At 37.4% G+C, this 13633-nt stretch overlaps 1 long non-coding RNA gene across 1 annotated transcript; it reads right to left on the reverse strand.

The window, feature by feature from the left end:
* Window positions 1–1593: 1593 nt before the first annotated feature.
* On the reverse strand, window positions 1594–11860 carry LOC115301153. The gene is made up of 2 exons (XR_003912994.1): window positions 11769–11860; window positions 1594–1794 (listed from the first exon to the last, which is right to left on the reverse strand). It is a non-coding gene; the product is annotated as an uncharacterized LOC115301153 (long non-coding RNA).
* Window positions 11861–13633: the final 1773 nt, after the last annotated feature.

Raw genomic sequence — 13633 nt, forward strand, 5'->3', positions numbered from 1 at the left:
TCTAAGGGATGCATGCAGAAACCCTAGAAGATTTGTGGGATTCCTTTCAATTTCCAAGGTTTTATTATTCATTAATTTGGTTACAAACATTGCAGTGCCTTTTTTAAGTTTTTATTATTTTTTAATGTTTATTTATTTTCAAGAGACAGAGAGAGAGAGAGAGAGTAGACAGAGCATGAGCAGGGGAGGGGCAGAGAGAGAGAGAGAGACTGAGCATGAGCAGAGGAGGGGCAGAGAGAGAGAGAGAGAGAGAGAGAGAGAGAGAGAGAGAGAGAGACAGAATCCGAAACAGACTCAAGGCTCTGAGCTGTCAGCACAGAGCCCAACACGGAGCTTGAACTCACAAACCGCCAGATCATGACCTGAGCTGACGCTGGACCCTTAACTGACTGAGCAGCCTGGGCATTCTGAACTGGCTTTTTATTATTTATACTTCAGTTTTTTCACCCCCCCACAGGCAAAAATGCATTTTATAAAAAAGAATATATGCAAACAAATGGATAGTAGCCAGGGTTCAGCAAATTTAAAAAAAAATTCAATTAAACCAGGTTTTGTTTTGTTGTATTGTTTGTTGTATTTCTCAAGTCTATTGAGATATGAACAAACAGAAAATGTCTATTTTCAGAGACCTATTTTTTAAGTGGTGCTAATGCCTCTTGTCCACATTCTGGTCTTAGTCTAACCAGTTAAGTGTTTAAAGATCTTGATGTGAAATCAGTGCTGTGTATCACAGAATCCAACACCTGAACAGGGAAGACAGTTTGTTACTTTCATTGGTGGAAATGACCTTCATAGTCCACTTGCCACAGAAATCACCTGGGAGCTACGAATCTTTCTACTGGGAAATGGCAGGGCCATGGGTGTGATTTAGACATTCAACCTTGCCTATTAGCAATTACAGCCACCCATGTACCTTTGCAGAAGGTGAAAAACTTTAGAGTTGACATTTGCTCCAAGAAAATTTGGTCTTGTTTCCTTTTACTTTAGTTACTGTGACTATTAAGAGTGGAATCTTGAAAAAAAAAAAAAGGCAAGAGAGTGACTTCAATAGGTACAAAAGCCTGAATCATAATAATATTCTTCTCATTTAAAGGAAAGTAATGCAGGTCTATGGCAGGCCTTTATTGCAGCTCCTTTCAACCTGGCTTTTGGTGTTTCTTACACCCAAGATTTACTTAAATTTCTTTCCTGGTGCAGCAAAGATGTCTTGGCCGTGGTCTTCCAGGATTGTTCCCTTCTGGTGTGCTAGTTTTTCAATATGTGTGCATTTTATTTTTATGAGTGAAGGTGTCACACCAGTATTGTTACTTGGATGGATCTTAGGAGCCTGTTATTTATTTGAAATAAACATTCCATTACAATAAATTCATTGAATGAAATTGGGTTCTTTCCCCCATAGTAAGTGCAGCGAATGTACTGCCTAAGATTTCCCACAAAAGAGTGTCCTGAAGGCTGCCAGACCTTCTCACACACACACATTTTGCAACTCTAATATGATGGCCTTAATTAATCGATTTTTGCTTCATCAATTTTGTATCTCTACTAATTTCTTCTTTTAGAAATGAAAAAATAAGTTGTGTTGCTAACATTAAATAAGTATAAATCAGGATTTATTACATAATTGGATTCATAGTTTCAATATGACACTTTTCCAAAAAGCCTTGAAGGTTCCCATTTCTTCTCTGCAATACCATGCTCTGCCTCTAGGTGTGCTGATGATGCCAAGACAATGGGGAACGTGGCATGGTCTAGGCCTCTTTGTCTCACACAGTTTTCATGCATCAGGATAATTACCTAAAATAGAATTATCTCCATAAATAAAAACTATAATCAAAGCTAAAAACCCATGAAAAGAAATACTTAGGAATATTGGGAAATATATTTCCAGGTTTATGATGACTCTGCCTTATATTTCAGAATTCTTTAAAAAATATTGTTAAATATTATGAGATTTAGGATATCTCTGCTAACGATCTAAATTAAAGGAAATGTTACTAACTACATTTAAGGAAACTCGTGTCGCTTTTACAGATGTTGAATACATTTGTTCCCAGGAGCTGTTGTAACAAAGTGCCGTAAACTGAGTGGCTTAGGACAACAGAAATTCATGGTCTCACAGTTCTGGAGGTCAGAAGTCTGAAATCTAGGTGTTAACAGGGCCCTATTTCCTCCCTCCAAAGTCACTAAGGAAGGCTCTGTCCTATGCCTCCTCCTAGATTCTAGAAGTTTCTTAGCTTGCAAGTTCTTAGCTTGGGGCAATATTATTCCAACTCCAATCTTTACATGAGTGCTCCCCTTAGGAAGACACCAGTCATATTGGATGAGGAACCTGCCATACTTTAAGATGACTTCCTCTTAACTTACTAGTGTATCTGTAATAATGTCATTTCTAAATAAGGCCACATTCTGAGGGACTGAAGGTAAGGACTTCACTATGTAAATTTTAACTGATATAATTCAGCCTATAACACTTAATTTCCATTCCCTATAAGAATAGACGCTTGCCACCTCAGCCTTCTTGAAGGTGGTATGGCAAGTAAGCAGTGAGCTCTGGAAAGGATTTTTCTTGGAATAGAAAGAGCATGGGATAAAGAACGTGTGAGTCTCTCATCTTGCTTGTGTTTTTGTGGTTTGAAGACACACTGCCTCCAGCTGCCAAAGCTGTCTTTCCACCATGAAGGGAGCTATTATGGCAAAAATCTAAGCAATGTTTGGAAAGCATGAGGGCCCTATGTATAGTGAGAAATCAAAGCTGGGATGTCAGACATTTAGGCTCTTGTTATGTGATATAAATATACATTAGCATTTTAATATTTCATACATATAGTACTTCAGCCTCTTATATTTGAATATTAAAAATATACCAAATGATGCATTTTAGATATAAGTTTCTTCAACCAATTTTCCTGGGACTGTCAACCTCTCTGCACTTTTACCAGGAAACTTCCATCCCTTTGGGTATATTCATTGTCCTATCAGACACGAACTCCACAGATGAGCTCTCTTTAAGCTTCTGCTCTTCTTTTTCCCTTTGCCTCTGTCTCAGTCTTGACTTACTACTATCGTCTGTATGTCACTTATTACCACAGGGTTCTGGGACATCCCAGAGCCTGACCAAAGAGACTCACTTCACATTCACTGCAGTTAATGTCACAGCAATGTCATAATTGCTTTCTAATTTCATTTCTTCAAGCCTCTGCATGATTTGAGCATAAATTTATTGAACATAGGGAATTACAGGTTTGAAAAACTGTCAGAAGGTGGGAGAAGTCAGATGGACACTAACATATTGTTAAGGATGCAGCTCTGTGGCCACACAGCCATGTTCTGGAGGTCAAGGAGCCTTGATGGCTGCCCTTGTGATGCAACATGTACAGAGCCTGTGTGGGGCCACCATTGTTTTTAACATCGCAGCCCTCCTTGCCAGAAGGGGAAGGAAAACAATCACTTACAACTTCCCAATTCTCAAGCCATTGCTTCTGTTTGGCAAATATCTAACTTACATATAGAACCATATGGAAGGTGTCTGGGAATGTTATTTTTAGTTTTCTCAAGCTCATAGCACAAGAAATCTCTGAGAAGGCAATGACCATTGACCACAGCAATTACAATATACAGAAGGTATATTCTGAGAGTCCCATGGGGAATAAGAACAAACAAACAAACAATCTGAATACTCAAAAAACTGAACTTCTGGTTAGGAAAAGAAGTCTTCACACAATTTTTAAGTATTATGGATCATAATTTTAAAAAAAAAATGATATGACTCTTAACAGACATAGAATAAAAGTCAGGTGGGTACTCTGGAGCCTAGCAAGAGTGGAAAAATGAACACCGAAAGTCCATAAATTACCTAAAACAAAGGTAAATTTCATTGAGTAGGAAGTGGGGAGTGAATGATAGTTCTCCTGCTTATCAAGTGTTCCCGGAACCAGGCTATTCCTTCTTGGTGTCCTTTTCTGGATCCTCCTGCTCTTTCTAACTTTTAAAATGTGCAGTTCCTTAAGGGATGATCCTAGGCTCTCTACTCCTCTATCTGTATATCACTTCTGTGTTTGCTCATTCACCCCCATGGCTGAAATACTTCCTCTATTCATGTAGGGCTCAAATTTTTATTTCTAGCTGTGATGCTTATTTGTGTGTCAATTTGATGGGACCAGAAGGTGCCCAGGTATTTGATCAAACATTATTCTGGGTCTGCATCTGAGGATGTTTCTGGATAAGGTGGACATTTGAATTGGTAGAGTACTTAAAACAGCACTCCCTATGAGAGTGTGTCTCATCCAATCAATAGAAAGTCTGCATAGAACACAGAGGCTGAGCAGAGAGATAATTCCTTCTGCCTGACTAGTCACTTTCAGGCCTGAACATCAGTTTTTTTCCTGCCTTTGAACTTGAACTGAAACACTGGTTCTCCTTTGGATATTGAGCCTGCTGGTTTTCAGATTGAAAGTACACCAGGGGTATGCCTTGTTCTCAGCCCTTCTGGCTGCAACTGAAAATACACACCCGTATTAAAGCAAGAGTCCCCAGCTTGTAGACAGCAAATCTTGAAATGTGTCATCCTCCATAATCATGTGAGTCAATTCCTTACAATAAATACCTGTCTCCCTCTCTCCCTCCATCTCTCCCTTCTTGCCTCTCTCTCTCTCAATGTCTATCTAGCTGCCTATCTATCTATCTATCTATCTATCTATCTATCTATCTATCTATCATCTATCTATCTACCTATCCTATATATCTCAATATATATCCATGTATATATCTGTGCCTTCAAGTATCCTATTGATCTGTTTCTCTGGGGAACTATGACTAATTTATTAGCTTAGATATCTTTGCAAAGCTTTAGAACCTATAACAGCCTACTTGACATATTTCAATTCATCAACAAAGCTGCTCAAGTCAGAAATCTGAGAAATGTTTCGAAATGGTCCACAGCTCACATCCAGTCCCTCAGTAAATCTAAAACTCTTTGCTTGTAAAATACTTGCATACGTCTCCATGTCTGCTTTATTCAGTGCCTTGACCACCATCCCTGTAGGGTGTCTCCACACTGATACAATCACCTTACTCATCTCTACCATGCCCATTTAGTCCATGTTCAACCCATCCACTCCCCATACATGTAAATCAGACACATCATGTAGTCAAAACCCTGAAGAAATCTCATCATTTGGAATCAAACATATTGATCGCCATCCAAGACTTAGAGGGTCTGACACATGTCTCAATTCCTCCTCCAATTTGGTATCGTCTAGATGCTTTCATTCTCTGTCTTATCAGGCCTCCTATGTACCATTAACATATGAGCTTATCTTCTTCATATTCCTGGATGTCATACACACTGTTCCCTTTTCCTCTTTTCTAAGATGTTCCAACGTCCATATCTTTCCCGTCCTTCAGCTTAAATCTAAAACCCATTCCCTTATTTTTGGAGAATTTCTTAGTAGTAACAATCTCTGTACTCTATTCATTTTCTTTAGACTACTTCACAAATTGTGACGACATTTTTATTTACTTGCTTTCTTATGTCTGGGCTGTCTCTCCAACTTGACTGTATGCAGCACCAAGCTGGATGCTATGTATGTCTCTTTCACTCGGGCCTCTAAGTACCCAGAAACCCCATGCCTTATAAATAATAGATTCTTAATATTTAGGGAATGGATAGTTATACTTCACTTATTTTCTGTTACCTTTTCTTATTTTCATTTTCTCATATTGTCACTTAATCCCTCATCCTCTCTATTCCTCTTGGCTCCCTCCTCCCTTCAACACTACTAAATTGAAGATTATTAGCAACATAAAAACCAGACAGGGAATTTAAGCTGCTGACTTTGTGGCATCGAATAGACTCAGCTCAGCAGCACGGCGCCAGGAGCAATCTGCAGCAGTCTTTGGAGGAGACCCCCTTCTAATCACCCCAGATTATAAACATCATTGGCTATGTTGCCTCCCAAGGTTATAGCAAAACTTAATCTCATTTCTGTTAATAGTAAATTCCCTCTTGTTCTCTTATAATTAGTCACTGTGGAGTTTTAGAAAGGTCATTTGGTTGAAATATGAGGCTGCAATTTGTTTAAAGGGAAAAATAGGCAGAGGAAATTATCTTTCCACAATTCATTAGCCCGGGTCACAGATACCCCAGGCATTCTGAGTGCACATTGGAGACAGGCTAGCACTGCCATAATCAGAATGTGTGCTGAGCCCTGGAACAGACACAGACTCACTAAACTGCTGTTAATCTGAACCATGCTGATGCTGTATCTCTCCAATACAGAAGCATTTATTAAAAAGTAAAGACATCTCCACTTTGCTACAAATGTGGCTCATGGAAGGCCAGGCACAACATGTCTGCAAAAAGCTAGATTATTGGTAAAAGTAGTTTGCAACATCTGCAAAGCCAATAGATATAGACGAGACTGTTAATCTTGCTCCAGCTTCATTCTCAGTAGCCATTCAAATCAAAGAACTATGTGCATCCCTCTCTAGTTCTAAGTAGACAGCTAACACTTTTGCAGGAGGCTACCTAGATCTCATGATTAGCACCAGCAAATCTAAGAAAACAGCAAAGGTTTCAGACTTTGAGGCTGAAAGAAGAATCCATTTTCCTTCATTATATGTTACTGCAGCTGCTTAATACGGTTCAGGTACATTTTTAAAGAAGATTCTAAAATTGTATGCTGTTCATCACTATTGTGAATACTTGCTAAAAACTGTAAGTTGAAATTCTAAATCAATTGATTTTCAGAAACATGTTTTAGGAACTTCAGAGGCACAGTGTGATTGCCATCTGGTTTAACATCATTTCTTTGCCGAACATAAGAACAGTAATAAGATTTTTAAAGGCTATGTACATTTTTGTATTCTGTTTATATATATATATATATATATATATATATTTATTTATTTATTTCAAATTCAGACTGATGAACTGCAAGACCATTAGCATATCACATACTTAGAAACTTAACTATTCATGCATTACTTACATAGTAAAGGTATATTCCTTCTGCAATATTTACCTTCAATATGCATAGTATAATGCATGTTTGAATTTTGGATAATTAAAATGAACTTTTCCATCAAATTGAAAGAAGGTCAATGAATAAATAAGGCTGACTACGCTCTGGAGAAGGAGAAACTTTGAATTATAATCTCTAAATGACACAAATACACACTGATGAGATTGCAGACATAAAGGATCAAGAAATACTAAAACCAAAATGCTAAAGAGGAAGACAACTGAGGAAAAGTTTAAACCAAAGTTGAGTAACAATACCGATGATCAAAGCAAAAAAAATTCTAAAATTACTTTTTAAAAAAATCAAGAATGACAAATGATAACATCAGGAGCTCGAATAAAGTATTTACCTGCATTTTGGTTTCAGACACATCTTTGCCCATCAGGGAATATAATTTCATGTACAACTCCTATTTTTTCTTTATTTTTTAATGTTTATTTATTTATTTCAAGAGAGTACATGAGCAGGGAAGGGGCAGGGAGAGAAAGAGAGGGAGAGACAGAATACATGCTAGTCCCCCCACTGTCACCATTATGGCCATATTATCTCTAACTCAAACCCTAAAATATTATGTTTTGTTCATGATTTAACTAAGCTAAGAGAGATAGAGGGAGAGACAGAATCCTTTGTGCCATCAGCACAAAGCCCCATGTGGGGCTTGAACCCACAAACCCTGTGATCACGACCTGAGCCATAATCAAGAGTTAGACGCTTTATCCACTGAGCCACCCAGGTGTCCCTACATCCTCTTCTAAAATGCAACACCAGAAAACGTGTTTTCTCTTGTGTTCATCAGTCACTACTCACTCTGATAACTTAAAGATCCAGGCTTCAGGCACACTAGGACTTTAACAACTTGGTTTCACAGAAAATTGAAACAAGCCAGCATAAGCTGGTCTAAGAAACCCAAACTGAAGGTGACCTGATGTCCAAGCATGTTTGCAGGAAACATAAGTATAAGATCAATAATAAAAAAAGTGTGTATCTTAGTATAGTTCTCCAATGTCTTAGAGAAACAAGTATAGAATAGATTGAAATATCAAAAAACACATGCAAAATGATGAATGAATTAGGAGAAGCTGCCATGGCTGCATTTGTTTTATGGCTGTGTTCTCCAGTAGAATTCTCTGGAATAGGAGAAACATTCTATATCTGCACTGTCCGATCTTGTGTGGCCACTGGCCCACAAGTGGCTCCTGAACCTCTGAAGTATCTCTAGTGGAACAGAAATGCTGACTGTTAAATTATATTTCATTTCAACTAATTTCACTTGAGATGTAAATAGCCACATGTGATTAGTGGCTACCATACTGGGTAGAGCTGTTCTAGGGCATAATGACAATGTCAACATTTTCATCGAGACAGAAAACCAAATCAAATCAAGGCCACATGTGCTGGATCCTTGATGAGGATTTGGATGAGATTTATCATCATCCATTTGGTAATTGAACAATTATTTATTGAGTGTTAATATATGCTGGTCCCCACACTGCCACCATTATGGCCATATTATCTCTAACTCAAACCCTAAAATATTATGTTTTGTTCATGATTTAACGAAGCTAAGAGAGTCAGAAAAAAAAACCCATGCTATGTATCTGGAACCAATAATTCATTTTAAACACATCCTTCTCTTTATTCAGCTCTTTCAGAGACTACTCCTGATACAATTAAGGACTGGCTCTCTCTGGGGGCCATATTTCCCTTTAAGATCTTAAAATGAAACCTGCTCATTATTCTGAGCCCCTCAGGCCAGGAGGTGTCAGTGGTGCCATTCTCTGGTTTGTCTCACCTTCCTTCAAAACTCCCAGCAGTTGCTACAGACCCAGAGTCATTATTTTTAGTCTTCTTCTGTATTCTAAGTCTTGATTTAAAAATAATTTGGTGATTTCGTTGACCTCTTTCTAGAACTTCTCCTTTATTCTCGTCCATGACAGTAATCTCACTTACACTCTGTTCCAGCAACTGCTCTGTAGCCATATTCTAGGTATTCCCTTCATTCAGAATTTGTCCACTTATCAAATCTATATTCTATTTTCTGAAATATTCTATTCTATTTCAGGCCACACATATGCCTGAAGTCCCCCCAGGGCGCCAGGGGCCATGAGAAGAGAATGGATATGCTGACAGAGAGGCCAAGTAAAGGCTCTCACACAGTTTATATTCTAGTGAGTGGACAAGTGATAAAGATGTTGTGAAAATAATACAGAATAATACAAAAGACATTACCTTTTACCTGAATGTGTGAAAGACTGGGGGGACAGCCACTTAGATAAGGTCCATAGAGGTAATCTCCAAGAGCAGGTGACATTTGAGGTGAAATCAGAATAAAAAGAAGAAATAGGGGCACCTAGTGGCTCAGTCAGTGAAGCATTTGACTTCAGCTCAGGTCATGATCTTGCAGTCCATGGGTGTAAGCCCTGCATTGGGTTCTGTGCTGACAGTTTAGAACCTGGAGCTTGCTTTGGATTCTGTGCCTCCCTCTCTTTCTGCCCTTCCCCTACTTGTGCGCTGTCTCTGTCTCTCAAAAATAAATAAATATTTAAAAATTTAAGAAAAAAAAATCAATAAGATCTTAGGGAAGGCTGTGCCAGACAGAAGAAATCATTGGAACAAGGCCTGCATTGAGAAGATACTTGGTGCTTTCAAGGAACAGAGAAAAGTTCAATGTGCTCTGAGTCTAGTGGTAGTGCGTGCGTGTGTTTTGAGAGGTGGGGGAGTTTCTTATTTATTTTCCTCACCTCCAGGTTCTTTCCTGGAAACCCAACATAGACTACTTTTCTGCTCTCTTATCTTCAACTCCTACTTCCTCATTTCTTCTCCTCTGTTCCTCCTTTCCAACCAACCTTAATACTGGATTAATCATCTTTGTTTCTGCATCTGATGCCTGGGCACTACATAATGGAGCATTTTTGGTTTCACACAGATTCATATTTTCAGAATAAAAATGGGACTTTAACATCACTTAGAAGTTTCCACAGCCATTTTCCTAAAATACTCTATTCGCTCCCTATTTCAGTGGAGGGAAAATGTTGTATTTCACTGGGCAAAATATTGATCACCAGCTTTGAGATCTCTTACCTTCCAAACTACTGATATACATAACTCACTTGCATTAAGTCTATCATCTCCACTTTCCATCTTTTCCTCCACGAAAGAGACAGTTACTTACTTATTCAAGACAAATTCTTCCAGTTTAATTCTTGACCACAACCCTTCCTATCTTAGGTATGATTTCATTGCATTACCATCATTTTTAAAATCTATTTTTCTCTTTAATTACTTTCTCATGTTTCTTCTCAGTGATAAAACTGTTATTTCTTTTGCATATTTACTTTTAAGATAGGAAAGAGTAGACCACAATCACACATTTTACATTTGGAATTCACAATCCCTTCTGAATCTACTAAAGCTTGGCATAAATAGTCTTAAAACTATTGAAATCAACAGAAACTAACCAGTCCTTGGTTATTGTAGTTTCTCTGGGGCAAGGAACACAGTGGCCTACTTCCCCCTTTCCTTTCTTTTCTCTTACATCACTTTTCTCAACCTTTCTTTCCTCTTCTCTGACCATTTTTATTATTATTATCCTGTACTGTCTCCACTTCTGTCTGCCTCTTGATTCCTGATGCTCTCTGGGCCTTATTCTTTTGCCCTTCCTTTTTATTACTCATCTCCAATTCAATATACAATCTTGACCTTTCCTATACTGTTAAATTAAATCTGTGATCTACTGGACAATCTTGCTGACTTCAAAATTCAATGTGAGTCACAGACTAATGCTCATATTTCACACTTATGTCTTCCTGTAGTGTTCTTTCGACAGCAGCTACTTATCAGCTGTGTAAATTCAAGTAGATTATTGAACCTTTTTATGCCTCAGTTTCCTCATTGACTAAATAAGCATTGTAATAGCATTTACTTAAAGTTCATTATAAGAATTATAAGAAATGATTGAGTACATGTAAAGCAACTGAGAATAATAGAATAATTGCTCAAAAACCATTATTTAAAATATAGTCTTATGTTTCTTGGCAGACCACAGAAACACATCTCTCCTCTCCTTTTACCTGGAACAATCTGTCAGCTGCTGTTGCCACAACAACGCTTCATAACAAATGGGTTTTTTTTTAATGTTGTGACTTAAAATAACAGCCATTTGCTATTGCTCTTGAGCCTACAGGTTAGTGATGTAGGCTGGACTTCAATGAGCAGTTCTTCTCATCTCTTAACCCAGTTGGGTTTACTAACTTGTCTAGATTATGTGTCTTTGATCTGATCTAGAATGGTCTTCACTGAGATGAATCATCTTTATTTTACATCTTTCACCCTCCCAAAGGTTATCCTGGGCAAGAGGGGGAAATCACAGCTGTAGAAGATTGCCAGCACAAGTTTGCTATTCAAGCTGCTGATTGAATCACATTGCTAATATCCCATTGGCTAAACCATCATGTGGCTGAACCCAAAGTCAGAGTAGAGGAGATCATAGGTAATGTTACAGGATAAAGGGCATAGATGGAGAAAAAAGAATTAGGGTCAATAATGCAATCATGTTTTGCAGACTTCCCTTCTCAATTTATAAAATACATCCATCTACTCATAGGACAGCTGAGTCTAACCTAATCAACATCAGTATCAAAGTTCAGAGTCTTGTGATTTACATCAGCTTCAGTACATGGAGCTCCTCAGATGTGGCTCCTTATGATATAGAGAATCATGAACTAAGGTTATCCTTTTCTTACTCACCCAAATTCAATGAGGAGACCAGGCAAGATATCCATAATAGGCACTGCCAATCACAAAAGGAAAGAGTAGGAAGCATGGGACAGTCGCTTCTTGATACCTCTCTGAAGATAATGAAGCTCATGTTGCCAGGTGCCTCAGATTCGAGGGTCAGATTGTTCCTTTATTGGCCTAGTTCTGATGTCTTAGTCTTGACCACGCTGTGAACTATTTCCTTTTTATAGTCTTCTTTAACGACTCAGAGAAGGGTATTAGAAAATATGTCTTTTGAGAAATTTTCTCAACTTATTTCCTGACTTTATAAAGTTGGGGTCCCAAAAGCTTTAATAAAATTTGACTTCATAAAATTTTACTTTATTTTAAGTTTAGTTTAGGCTGGTGGCTCTTTACCGTATACATATCACTTAAAAAGACATTGTGGGTTTTCTATGAATCTGATTTGAGTGGCAACATTGGAATAAATTTGGACACACAATAGTTTTGAGACTTGCATGCTTTTCACAAGCCTCTGCTTCCACAAAATTGTTTAACATCTCATTGGACTAAGAAAATCATTGTGTGAGTCCAGAGTCAGAGTAGAAATGAATTAAAAGTTTAAGGACAAAGGGCCTGGGATCAGAGTGGTTATTTCAAATATGGTCATGAATATAATAAACACACCAACCACATCCTCACTCTCCTTAGCATCTTTTTTCAATTCTTCTTATTGGATTCCTATCAATATTTCAAAAGCTAACTTCAAATACACTACTTCTAAATAATTTTTCCTTTAAGGGAATTTAATGGTTCAACTTTCCCAGTCTCTTGGTTCCCTTGCTAGTGTGGTACTCAGCACACTATTCTGGGCTTAGCTTTACATCTGCATGTCCCATTAAACTGTAATGTATCCAAACATACGGATCATATATTATTTATCTTTGTATCCCCTAAAGCACATACTAGATATATAGACCATAATTGCCTTTAATATGTGTCTTCAGTGAATTAAATATCCACAAGGCTTTCACAGAACTCCTCATATTTTCAAATACTTCCAGACTACTCAAATCTCCCTTCTTTTCTAGCTCATTTATTTACATCACATAATTTAGAGTTTCATTATGTAGAGTATTGGGTTGTGTTTTAGAATTTTATGTATGAATACATATCACTATGTATGTGTCTCACCAGTAAGACAATCATTTTCCTGATCTTAGACATCATTTCTCATATTTCTTTCCTATAGTTTTCAATGTAGGGCGAGATAAACTTAAAGCAAAGGAAAACTATATGAGAATGTTTAAAATTATTATTATAAGATATTGTTGCCTAATATCTATGTTTTTAGGGCTGAGAGAAAACTGTCTAAGACAAATTAAGTCATGATAATTGGAATCCAAAGACAGAATAGAAAATGAGCTGCTGTTGGCCTTCCTCTGAGTAGACATTTTAAAAACTGTCTTTTATTTTAAGCTTCCACATTGAACATAAAGTGAACTTCTTCTATTTCCATTACTATGGTAACAAAGTGAAATTACTTATACAATAATTATTTACTCATAGTCTTAAACCATAAATTTGATCAAGCTCATTAAAATCCAGGAAATCTGATTGCTAAATATAGATACCCAAATGTCAGCTCAATGACTAATCTGATTGAAAGATATTTTACACTTGCTTACATTTATGTTGAGGAAAGAGGAAGTCGTTTTGAGATTTCTGAACTTTCTGCAAGTAAATAGAGCCATTTGCACACATTTCATCCTGAGATAAATGAGGAATTAAGAGGGTTTGAGGGTTGTGTTACATTAAGAAAATGACAAATGAATTATACCTTAACCAGACAATCTACAAAACACAGGTCCAGAAAATAATTTCAGGATTAGAGT

The sequence above is a fragment of the Suricata suricatta genome, chromosome 9 (genome assembly GCF_006229205.1).
Source record: "Suricata suricatta isolate VVHF042 chromosome 9, meerkat_22Aug2017_6uvM2_HiC, whole genome shotgun sequence".
NCBI classification, from domain to species: Eukaryota; Metazoa; Chordata; class Mammalia; order Carnivora; family Herpestidae; genus Suricata; species Suricata suricatta.